Source organism: Leptidea sinapis, chromosome 18 (genome assembly GCF_905404315.1).
Source record: "Leptidea sinapis chromosome 18, ilLepSina1.1, whole genome shotgun sequence".
NCBI classification, from domain to species: domain Eukaryota; kingdom Metazoa; phylum Arthropoda; class Insecta; order Lepidoptera; family Pieridae; genus Leptidea; species Leptidea sinapis.
This window is the reverse complement of record NC_066282.1, coordinates 5,609,181-5,621,377: the sequence shown is the minus strand read 5'-3', so window position 1 is coordinate 5,621,377 and position 12,197 is coordinate 5,609,181. Positions and strand designations below refer to the sequence as shown.

The window sequence follows — 12,197 nt, the reverse complement described above, 5'->3', positions numbered from 1 at the left end:
CTGAGCTGCACTACAATTGCGCTCGTCATCTTGAGATGTAAGATATTGTCTCATTTACCATTAATTTCACTTGCAACGGCGCCCTTCAGACCGAAACACAGTAATGCTTACACATTACTGCTTCACGGCAGAAATAGGCGCCGTTGTGGTACCCATGATCTAGCCGGCATCCTGTACAAAGAAGCCCCCCACTGATTTATTATTTATTCATTTATACGGATTACTGATGGTATCTGATCACCGGGGTTCATGTTCTCTTGTGACAAAACGCGTTGCCGACATAATAAAGTGTCAAATAAACGTACATAATATGAATTTATAGACTTAAACACATTGGTACGTGGCGGACGAAGGTCAAACCAGAGGCGACGTGGTAAGAGTCGATGGTCCTATCTATTGCGCCAACAAGGCTAAGATGACTTGCATTATTTAGTTGATTTAAGTGAAATCACACTTAGATGTTCATAATTATATTAATATGCCATACAATTACCTTGCTTCTGCCTTCGATGTCGGCCATGTTAATTTTAATCGCGCTTTTATAAACTCCAGTGGAGTGTACTGTACTTAACGGTAACCCTGACAGCTTGTCTGAATTCCATGAAGCTTAGTTGAATAGTTAAAACATGAATGAATGAAAGTCATTTCTATAATATCGTATTTATAATATTAAGTTAGGGTTAGTGATTATCGTGTGTGCGAAGCTTAAAACATAAAAATACGAATGGTATGTATGTTAGCTACGGCCAGCCTTAATCTTATAATGAGTTCACGTGAAGGCACGTAAGGCGCTTAAGGGCATGCCTATAACCATTCCTGTAGGGCGGGCGGGGTGTAAACTGAAAACATCTGAAAACGAGACATCAGTAGAATACATCACTTTGGCTAAAACGCACGTATGCTCTTCAACACACGGCGCGATAAACTTTAATTAAATGGTAATTGGTGACACTGTTTCACAGCCAACAACTATAACTAGGCCGTTTTTAATCTGTGTTAGTTGTGTGAGTGAGGAAGTTTCAAACTCTACGCATGAAAGGTAATGTATTTTATGTGAGTGAATTGTGATGTCAACAAAGAATACGTAGTGAACTGCATGCCTGCAACATTGCATAAAATAAATCAATAAGTAATTAATTTGTAGGGTTTCTATCGATGTTAATTTTTAATCGAAGTTAACTACCACTATGTCTCGTATATATCTTCTTGTATGTAACCTCATAGTTCTAAAATTTGTTTTATAGTATTTTGATACTTAATATAGCCCTTATTCAAATGTAAATAAGATGTTGAACTCTGCGTAACTTGAGAATTGAACGCATTAATGAGTTATATGTTATGTTTGACTGTTTTTCGTTTTATACAAGCATACTCTACCTATTTCCGTGGGGTTTGAGCACGTTGGGCACTTTTGGGATGGGAAAAAGGCATTGAACTTACGTTTCCATAACTGCAAAGAGATGAAAGAACATCATATGGCATAGAGCGGACAACACAAAAATTTGACAATTACCGCTCTATAACTTTACCATCACGCGTTTGACATTAGACAGGAATTTAAAAATTGAACCTTAAATCTTATTTTTTTCTTATTTTACAAAGTATAAGCCTATAATAGTATCAGTTTTTATAATGATAATAATAATGATAATGTATTGTTGTAATTATTGTAGAAAAATATTGGTAAAAGTACAGTTGAAAATATAAATTTTATAATATTGATATAATATTTTATATTATGTATATATAAACAAGTTTTGTTAAAAGAGCATTCATTAAACATTTTATGGCTTTATCAATACGTTGATAAAATATTTCACGAAAACCCAAAAAATACTGAGATATTAGCGAAGGTATTACCTACTTACTTGACGTTAAGTCCCAACTGGGAGGTTTTTATGTTAGACATACCTACATAGGCAAAGTTTTCATAGTCTTGAAATCATGATATTAAAACTTACTTTTTTTATGACAAAATGGGACGTTCAGCTGATGGTAATTGATACGCCCTACACATTACAATGCAGTGTCCCTCAGGATTCTAGAAAAATCCAATAATTCTGAGTGGTACTACAATTGCGCTCGTCTCCCCTGGACATAAGCCCTAAGTTTGCCCAGTAATTTCACTAGCTACGACGCCCTTCTGACCAAAACACAATATTGCTTACACTTTACGACAAAAACAAACGACGTTGTGGTACCCATAATCTAGCCGGAGGCCTTTGCAAAGGAGCCTCCCACTGCATCGTTATTGAGATTAATAATATCGTTCTAAAAGTAAATTATCCAACCTTGTATGAGTAACTGTTGGTTCGATACCCGGCGACCCAGTTGTCTTATTGTTATTTCCCTAGGTTCCGTATTCCGCATTTAAAGATATATTAGATGTTGCCTATGCGATAACAGTACACGGAAAGAACAGGTTTATAATTCGGGCATGTAGCTGTTATAATAGATTATAGAATATACAGTCATATTGACATTTTTTTTTGAAAAGATTCATGTTTTCAGATCGCTGGTTTGTGATAATGAAAAATAATTACTGATTTTTTTAACACCATTCTTTTGTTTTTTTTCTGTATACTTAATTCATTGTAACTAATATAATGTAGTAGAGTCGTGTTGTTACTTAGCTAAGTAATCAAAAATTATACAAATTAACAATTGGGGTTAATATCGTTACCTTTTATACAAATGATTTAAGTTTCCTTTAGTGTTAATTCCGCCAATATTTCTTTATAAACAATTCGACACGTGTTTCGCCTCTGCACGAGGCATCCTCAGGACGTGTTGTCTCGCCAAAATCTGGCACGAGACTCAACCTTTTAACTAAAAGCGTTGCATAATTTTTGGAAACTTCATTAATGAATGAACGAACGGATGAAAGGCTTGGCGGGGTTGAAATAAGGGTGGATATATAACCTTTATATAAAATTTCGTCATCATCGAAGATCACCATGAAACTTTATATTTAGGCACTTGATAAAAAATAAATAAATATTTGTTCTAATGTTTTTAAAATTTACATCTTTGTGGGGATGAAAGTTCTATAATTTGTAGTATACAAAATATATTAACCACAGAAGTTTCTATGTGTATTTTTTGCAATGTGAGCATATTGAAAAATAATCAATACAGCCAAAGAAACTATTGTACGCGGACAAAGTAGCAGGTAAAAGCTAGTTAATTAATAAACATAGTTCCGTTAACAACAGTCTTAAACCAACAAATTGTGCATGACGTGTGCATACTTATATACTAAATATAGCGAACGGTAGAGTTAACTGTGCAGAACTGCTAGAGCAGATTGGCTTACGAACCACTGTCAGCTCCCAAAGGCGGGGCAACCTACTTGAAATACAATCAGTAAAATGTAATTATAGACAGAATAGTTTTCTTATAAGAGCATGCAAACTTTATTATGAAGTTAATAGTGAATATGATCTTGACTTATTCAAGACGAAACCATTTCAATTTAGACGTCAAGTAAATAAAAACTTTTAATTTATATAAAGCAAAGTAGGTTATATAATATTATATAAAATTTAGGTAAACGACTACACACAATAAATAGTTATTATTTGTGAAAACTTGCAAGTAGCTATCTGTTGTATAATAGATTAATTTTTAAAATGTATCTAGCTGTAAGTTTTCTAAAGTGGAAAAAAAAAATAATAAGCTTATGTAACTGTATCTCCTAGCTGAGGCATAGGCCGTTCACAGCGCATCACCATCTCCATTCCAAAGCGATTCGGAACAATTGATAGACTATAGAGCGTAACATGAATGTCAATGTCAAAGTGACAAGTTGACATTTTGATTCATTCAATTTTACGTGTAAGTTGCCAGCTGTTGCCACGGCGATGATAATATTGTCATACAAATAAAATGCGTGTTTTAAATATAAAAGTTGACCTTAGCGGTGTAAGGTCATTTCTTCACTTTCATCAAAGCAGTATATTTATACACACAGAGGCATATAATATTTAAACAGAACGCAGCACTCAAATACGTATTATTGCTACAAGCTCTTAGCTAAGACTAAGTGATTTGACTACAGGTGGCCACAACTCGTGCTACAAACAAGGTGAGACGTCTTCTCTAATTACCTAAACACATGATCGAATTAGGGATGGCCATACCATTGGATGATTCGGTGGGTGCATTGCTCCAATTGGTCTTGCCTCGAACTCGGTTCTAGCCCAAACGCATGTTCGGATTTGGTCCGAACGAACCATCGGACCCACAAAGTCTGATAATAATAACAATTTCATGCGATCAACAATTCGACATACCATAGAATTTGAAGAAATCCTGTCCAAAAGCAAAAGATTTTATCTCGGGAGATGAAGATAGCCCCTAGAACCATGTCGCATATTCTAAAGATGACTAAGGCCTTCAAGCCTTTAAAAGACGTACTGGTCATATCTCAACTGATAATTTTAAAAAAGAATAGGGTGGTAAAATGGAAACAACTACTGAAGCGGTACGCAAAGCGAGGTTGTGCAGCGAGGAAACGATAACTAGAATTTAAATTTAATTTAAATACTATTTAATTTGTAGAGTGAATCCTTAAATATCTTATATAAAAATTATGCATGTCATGGCCCCTTCGGGTATAGATTTCCTAAAGTTTTTTAGTTGGTCATCAATAAAACGATCTTTTGGTTTGCACTTATTATTTTACTCTCAGGCCCTGTCTAATTATATTATATATATAACTATATACTATACCCTCCAAAAACTCTCCACATTAATTGCACATTAAGCCTCTGATAGATAACATAACCAATACATTAATATTATATACACAATAACTCTACAGAAAGAAAACCAACGAACTTATATAGTAGAACACAATCATATTGACTTGTTAACGAACTCAGTAGAGCTTCACCATAGGAACCACTCGTAACATTAAAATGCGAAATTTAAGCCGAGTGACGCTAATGTTTGGCTTGGTAATTAAAATTAGAATAGATTTGTTCAAAATAGGATCTTAAACCACTTATGGAACACTCTCTCTAGCTTCGAGGCAACAATGGCGCTAAACTTCACAATGACAAATACTATTCTCGACTCCCGTCAACCGCAGCCACCCTGAAAACGTAACGTAAAAATAACAAACGTAGCTGTACAAGCAAATTCTTATGTTTTACAACAGTTACAATTACACGCGTTTTAATCCTTTAAAAGTATTTTAACCGACTTCAAAAAAGGAGGAGGTTCTCAATTCGTTGGAATGTTTTTTTTTTTATGTTTGTTACCTAAAACTTACTTTAGTTACTTTCGACTGGTCGATTTCGATAATTATTTTTTTATTTGAAAGCTGGTGCTTCCGGTGTGGTCCCATTGCAATTTGGTCCAGATCTGACAATGGCATCCATGAGAAAACCATAAAAGTCTTAAATTTGCTATACATACATATAGCAATGTGGATGATAAATTTACGAATAACTCAATATTTGGAGTCGGTGTCATCCAAGATATGGGTAGGTAGATATGTAACTACATACATATAGTTATAGGTGAGATGTGCTTGAGTTGTGAGGAGGCGAGAGCCGAGAGCGCGTCGCGGCGAAAGGATACCGACCAAAAATTACAATAATCGTAACTAGAATTAGATTGTATAAAAATACGCAATTATTTGTATACTTTTTAGTGCGTAAAATTATATCTATTGTTTTGGAATAGTGTTTTTGAAGTCGGTCGGTTTATTTAAACACTTAAGGAACGTCTTCGACTCAAATATATGTCACAGTAACAAATGTTTTTTGGCTATTGTTTTGAATTTCGTCACACTTTTGCTTTGTACATTTTCTGGGATAAAAGTTGTGCTATGTATTTGATATCGTCCAACAATACACTGAGTAGTAAGTATAGGAAGTGTGTTTGTTTCTAGTGTTAAAATTATGATAATCACAGTTTCTAAACTAAAGCCAATGTGCCTATGTACACACATTACATCACCAAGAATATATTAAGACTCCATAACTATTATATTAGCATAATAACTAAACTGCTCCAAAACGAGTTCTGTTTGACGGAAATACGTTCGTTCAGAGACTAAGAGCTTTTTGTGTTGTTTTATTTAATTAATTGTTATTTTTAGATATTTATTTGTTTTAATTACTTTTTATAATATGTATGTTTGTTCTTGTTTTTAAGTTTAGTTATTTTAGTAAAAATTTAAATTCAGACGAGGTGTCGCCCTTTCAGGTTCATGTGTCACGCGGGGGTCACAGAGAATCAGCGTTGCAACGCACTTGTGTTGGAACACATGCTGAGTGGCTCCTTTTTTAAAACCCACAAGTTTTTATATTTTTAATATGCTTCATTTTGTTATTTGTGTGTGTGTGTCCACATAAATGTTTCTCTTTCTTTCTTTCAATCAGTATTCTGTTGACGTGTAGAATAATTTACGAGATTAAATTATAGTACCCACCTTCTCAACACCTAACTGTAATCATCAATGTAAGAATATTACAAAAACACACTATTAAATTGATAAAATATTTATTAAGGTTTTGAAAACTTTAAATTTCTTTCACCCAAAAGGAACGAACAATCTAATAAGCCGAACAAGTTAAAAAGCTGTGTACTTACATGGTGAACAAGCAAGTATACTGAATAGGTTAACAATTATTTACATTTTTTAATAAATAATTTATAAAGTTATTTATTTCTTCATGACGTATTAAAATGCTACTGCTCTAATCCTAATAATCCTTGGGGGGATGGGATGCATTATTGGAAGGTCTCACACTTTAATATGATATTAAATTAGCTTCTCAATTACTTTATAGAGTGTAATGGGTTGTTTGTAAGTATCGCTTTATCTATAGATGACTTACGGCCGTTCCCAATATTCAGTCTATCTCAGGTTGTGGCCTACTTGAGGTAAAAATCGTAACTATCGTTGACTTTTCTGTCCCAATAAACTTATCGTCGGTAACTCACCTTATCCGCACACGCTGTATGTCAATGGGAGGACGTATAGCTTACCAGCGATTGAAGTTTGTATGGAAATTACAATTCACGCGTCCCAATATAAGGCGATAAGAATGACTTATCGGGTATATTGGGACAGCTTCAGATTATTGACAGCTAATTACTGACAGTAGAAGGTAGTAATTTATCTCTATCTGTATACAGTATATTGGGAACGGCGGGATAGTATATAGATCACCAGCGAGTAAATAATTATTTAACATTCATCGGAACGGGTGACAGGAAACAACATGTCAATATTGTGTTTTTAAGCATCTAACTGTGAAAACATTAATATTAAATTTCATTCGTAGGTCTGCTGTTTTAGTTCGGGATCATCTTTCACTGTGATGTTCTAAATTCGTTCTTATGCCGTATTTTTGTACACCATTACTGCTAAGTCCCCTCAATGCCATTCAATGTTCCTGCCAGGTCTTTACGCACGCACAGAACTTTCAACCTACCGAGTCCTAGAACCAATATTGGGTTTCGCGCGCCTCTTCACAGAATGTGTTCATCATTGGATTCTCACATTAATGTCGACCTGTTTTCGCACTCCTCTACTGCTGCATTTAAGACTAAGTTAAAACAACAATTACTGTCCTTACCTTAAACCTTGTATCTTTATTCATTATTATATCCCTGTCTGTGTCTTGATTTATATAATACTGTGTATTCGCCTAAATATTCTATAGTTTACTTATCTTATCGTTCTGTTGTCATGTCTGTAAAATTGTATTATTTTGTGTTCTCAGTGAAACTATTCTAGGATATATCCAATATTGTAATTTGTATATTTATTTAACTTAATTTTGTACTTTAGTGATGTATCTGTTTGTTTCCTTAATAAATAAATAAAAAAATATCCGGAGCGTTGGTTGCAAGCAAAGTGATGTCGCTTATGTATGTATGCGGCGTAGCAAATTATCACTTTTAACATTTCTATTAACTTTACAATAATAATAATAATATTGACACACTTTTTATACAAATTATTTCGCCCCAAATTAGGCATATATAGCCTCTGTTATGGGTTGCAAGACAACGATATATTTAATACAATATACTTACTGAAATATACATAAATACATATAAACATCCATGACTCAGAAACAAACATCCATATTCATCATATAAATGCTTTCACCTACCGGGATTCGAACCCGGGACCTCTAGCTTAGTAGGTAGGATCGCTATCCACTCGGCTATACAGGTGACATATTTACAATTACTTATTATTTTTTATTTTATTTATTTTTATCAATCATATTTACATTTCTAACATTGAAAAATCATTGACACCGACGCTTTTTAGTAGTTTCACAATCATCTGAATATTCTCGCTTTTGTTATTAAAATGTATAGAACACTCATATCTCAACTGACATCATAGATTAACAATCATCCCACGCGAAGCCCAAAAGCGTTATATGTGACAATATGGCCGCCAGATTTATTGAAACAACACTGTTATTTGTTCATTTAATTTGAAACACAATGTCATTGCCACACTATGGTAATCACCAGGGAGCGTACATTTCATACCCGTTTCGTCATAATGACGTATTAATATAAACACACAGGATGTTTCAAAAAACGGAGTGACAGATAGTCTATCAAGGTTTGATTCTAACATAATAGTTTCTGCAATGTAAAAAATAAGTATTTCCATCCCATGGAAACAAAATGTGTTAGTTATAAATTGTAACTAATTAATTTATCTCTAAATAACACGCATAATTAAATGAAGAGATAGTCATAAAAACCAACAATTCGCTTTTTTCCATCCTGTATATAGCTTGGCGTCATACGCCTGTCATCGGCATGACATCTACGCTCCCTGGTAATCACAGTATTAAAAGTACGCACTTGTTAATTGAACAATGAAACCCCACGCCATTTTTTTTGTGTTTTAATAACTTGATTAAAATTACCTTCGTTATATTTAGGCGCTCCAAACACGAGAAATAATTAAGGCGAATTTTGGCGTCTAATTATACCAATTTTGAGTAACATAATCATTTGCAACGTCTTTGAACTTTTAAAACTTGTTTATCTTTAGAATATATAATATAAGAATGAGATTTGTAAAGTGAGCATTTCAATTAAGCATATAAATCCTTATACAAACAAAATTACCTCGTAATAAATGAAAACCCTGTTCCGAAGATGAACTTTGCCTTAAATAGTATGTTAATTGTATTCATAGTTATTATTTTCATCTATACTCCCTATTTTAACTCTTCTTCCAAAAATATAGGTTTATTGCGGAATACAAAATAAGACTATTTTGATTTTTCAGAACTCTATTTTAATCTCTGTAATTAATATCTCTCACAAACAGTATTTTTAATCCATAAATTCTCTGATTGTCATTTGTATCCTGCATCATCATAAAAAAAATAAGTTACCAGGACACTTAAAAGCCGAAACCAATATAAAAAAATTCATAAGCTCTTTGAAAATTTTACTTTTGCAAAAAGGTTTACTATAAATGAATACTTAGAGGAAAAAAATATTTGAATGTCTGCCCCTCTGTCGTTATTATTATTACAATTATTTGGTACTACAATTTTGTTTAGTAACTAAAGTAACACAATTTTATTAAATAAATAAATAATATCAACGTGTGTGCAAAATTTCGTGATTACCAGCTGACTAGCTAAGGGCTTGAAGCGTAAAAAACAAAAAAAAAACAAACTCACCTTGACATTTATAACAATAACACTAAATGATTATAGAATCTAGTTAATGTCATAAAAACATGATTCAATTTGGCGTAATGAACAGGCACGTATGTGTTTATGATATGCGAGAACCTTGACCGTAGCCGCTAGCAGGTAAAACTATTATGCCACAAAGCTATGTATTAATTAGCAAAAACGCAAATTGAATTACCCGTCGAAACTTGATCAAATAAATATAATAGAATTTACAATGTATCCAACTTGGATGGGCAGCGTTCGAGAAGCTCCGTAAAATCTTCTCGTCTCAAATACCGCAGTGTCTGAAGACGAATGTTTTCAACCAGAGTGTGTTACCAGTGATGACTTACGGTACGCAGATGTGATCGCTATCTATGGGCCTTGTGAGAAAGCTCATGGTCGCTGAGAGGGCATTGGAGAGAGCTATGCTCGGAGTTTCCTAGCGAGATCGAATCAGAAATGAGGAGATCCGTAGGAGAACCAAAGTTACCGATATAGTACAAATGATTGCGAAACTGAAGTGGCAGTGGGCAGGGCACATAGTTCGGCGGACAGATGGCCGTTGGGGCAGTAAATTCCTCGAAAGGCGACCACGTACCGGAAGACGAAGTGTTGGCAGGTCCCCCAAGATAGACCAACGAACGGTCTGGTTAGGATCGCCGGTATACATTGGATGAAGGCAGCGCAGGACCGATCGTCATGGAAATCTTTGGGGAAGGCCTTTGTCCAGCAGTGGACGTCTTGGAGCTGATGATGATGATGTTGATGATGATGATACAATGTATCCCACGGCTATGCCACATGAAGGGAAAATACCTCATACTTCACCTCAAACACAAATTAAACAAAAATCTTCACCTTTTTGCTCTTAATAGTGATTTTAAAGTGAAACTTTTACTACACCGTCTCAAACTTTTTCGTCTGTTTGTTGCATGTCGCGTGACAACTGACCGTCTAGTGTATAGACTATTACTCATTTGTGCCAGTACTCCACGCTATTTTGTTTGTCTTTGTCAGTGTTTAATGTAAATGTTGTTATTTTTTAGTTAAATGTCTATAATATGAAAAAAAGTTTCACTTTTACCGTGGTTTCATAAAACCACACAATCCTTTTTTATTATTATAACACTATAAATAAGGATATATAACAATAGAAATAAGGGAATGCTTGTAACTAATTCTAGTAGGCGTCATAAGATACATAACAGCTTTATGTGTAAATGGCATTATGTGTATTAATAAATTAATTTAAAAAAAAAATAGTTATTATTTAAATTATTAAAAAACACCTCTGTCGTAAATCCTATTACTCCACAGCTGAATAAAGTGATCAGACAGGATTTTTGTAGCAATAACAAGGACAGTACAATAATGTATATTTTATTAAAAAGAGCGCAAAAAAATAGAATTCTAGGAGAGTTTCTTGAGTCGCTTCTTTTCTCTCTCAGAGCGCCATTTGTTTCCGAAGCGGTGATAGTGTTAGAAATGACATGAACAGTAATCAATTTCCAGAATTTTTTTATACCCTTTTATGCCCCCTAAAAACCTACAAACAATCTCACAAATTTGAACCCTTTATAATAATAATAGATTTTACTCATGACTTCGTCCATATTAATTGCGCCTCATTGAAAAAATATTATAAAAATTTGTCGCATACAAATATAATATGTGATCTCACTGAATATTCGAATTTATAATTTATATAAACTAAAATAAAAATGAAAGTTTTAAGATTATCTTTTAATGATTTTTTTTGAGTTGACCCTTGAATTGAATGCACCTTGACAGGCGGCCAGACAGCTAGACACATAGGAGATCCTATAATGGTTCCAGATTTTTTCACTCGGATGGACGGAACGGATATGGTGTTATTTGTTATTTTTTAATGCATTAAATTACAAATTGCTTAGATTTGAAAGAGCATCATCTCAAGTCAATTTCCTAATATACAATTATTGGGTTTTAGCAGGTAATCTGTAACGTAGATCCTGTAGATGGAGCCACAACCTGAGAGTTGAACAAGAAATACCAAGATTTACGAAGGTGACGTCACTCGAATGGTTGGCTTCGAGTTCTGCATAATTTGTTTCATAATTTTTTTTGAGTTGATTGAGCGACATTTCAAGTCAATTTCCTATACAAATATTGGGGTTGAGCAGGTTATGAACTGTAAAGTAGATCTTATAGATAAAGCCACAACCTGAGAGAAATTTATGTAAATATGGTGTATAGTACATTAAAAATTGTCCGAATTCGATCTCAGCCACCCATAGAACTTGGAACCACATTCCCATTTCATCCTGTATTGATATCCACCTCGTTGAACATCTGAATGTGCAAGGCTAGGGTTAAAACACCTCCCACCCAATCTCTCTAAATTTTTGCTGAGTGGCTAAAAAGGTGTATGATCAAGCTGTATCATGATCAATGACCACACCATCAATTCCGCTCTCTCTCTCAACTTATTTCTGCAATCTCTGCATTTGTGTCGAATTTATT

General features: G+C 34.0%; 1 protein-coding gene across 1 annotated transcript in view; it reads left to right on the top strand.

Moving 5' to 3' along the window:
• Window positions 1–880: 880 nt before the first annotated feature.
• Window positions 881–12,197, top strand: part of LOC126969450 (hemoglobin-3-like) — a 36,881-nt gene continuing 25,564 nt past the window's right edge. The window contains exon 1 of the mRNA XM_050814884.1: window positions 881–1,039. The gene's annotated coding sequence lies outside the window, so the exon portion shown is untranslated. The remainder of the gene's footprint in view (window positions 1,040–12,197) is intronic.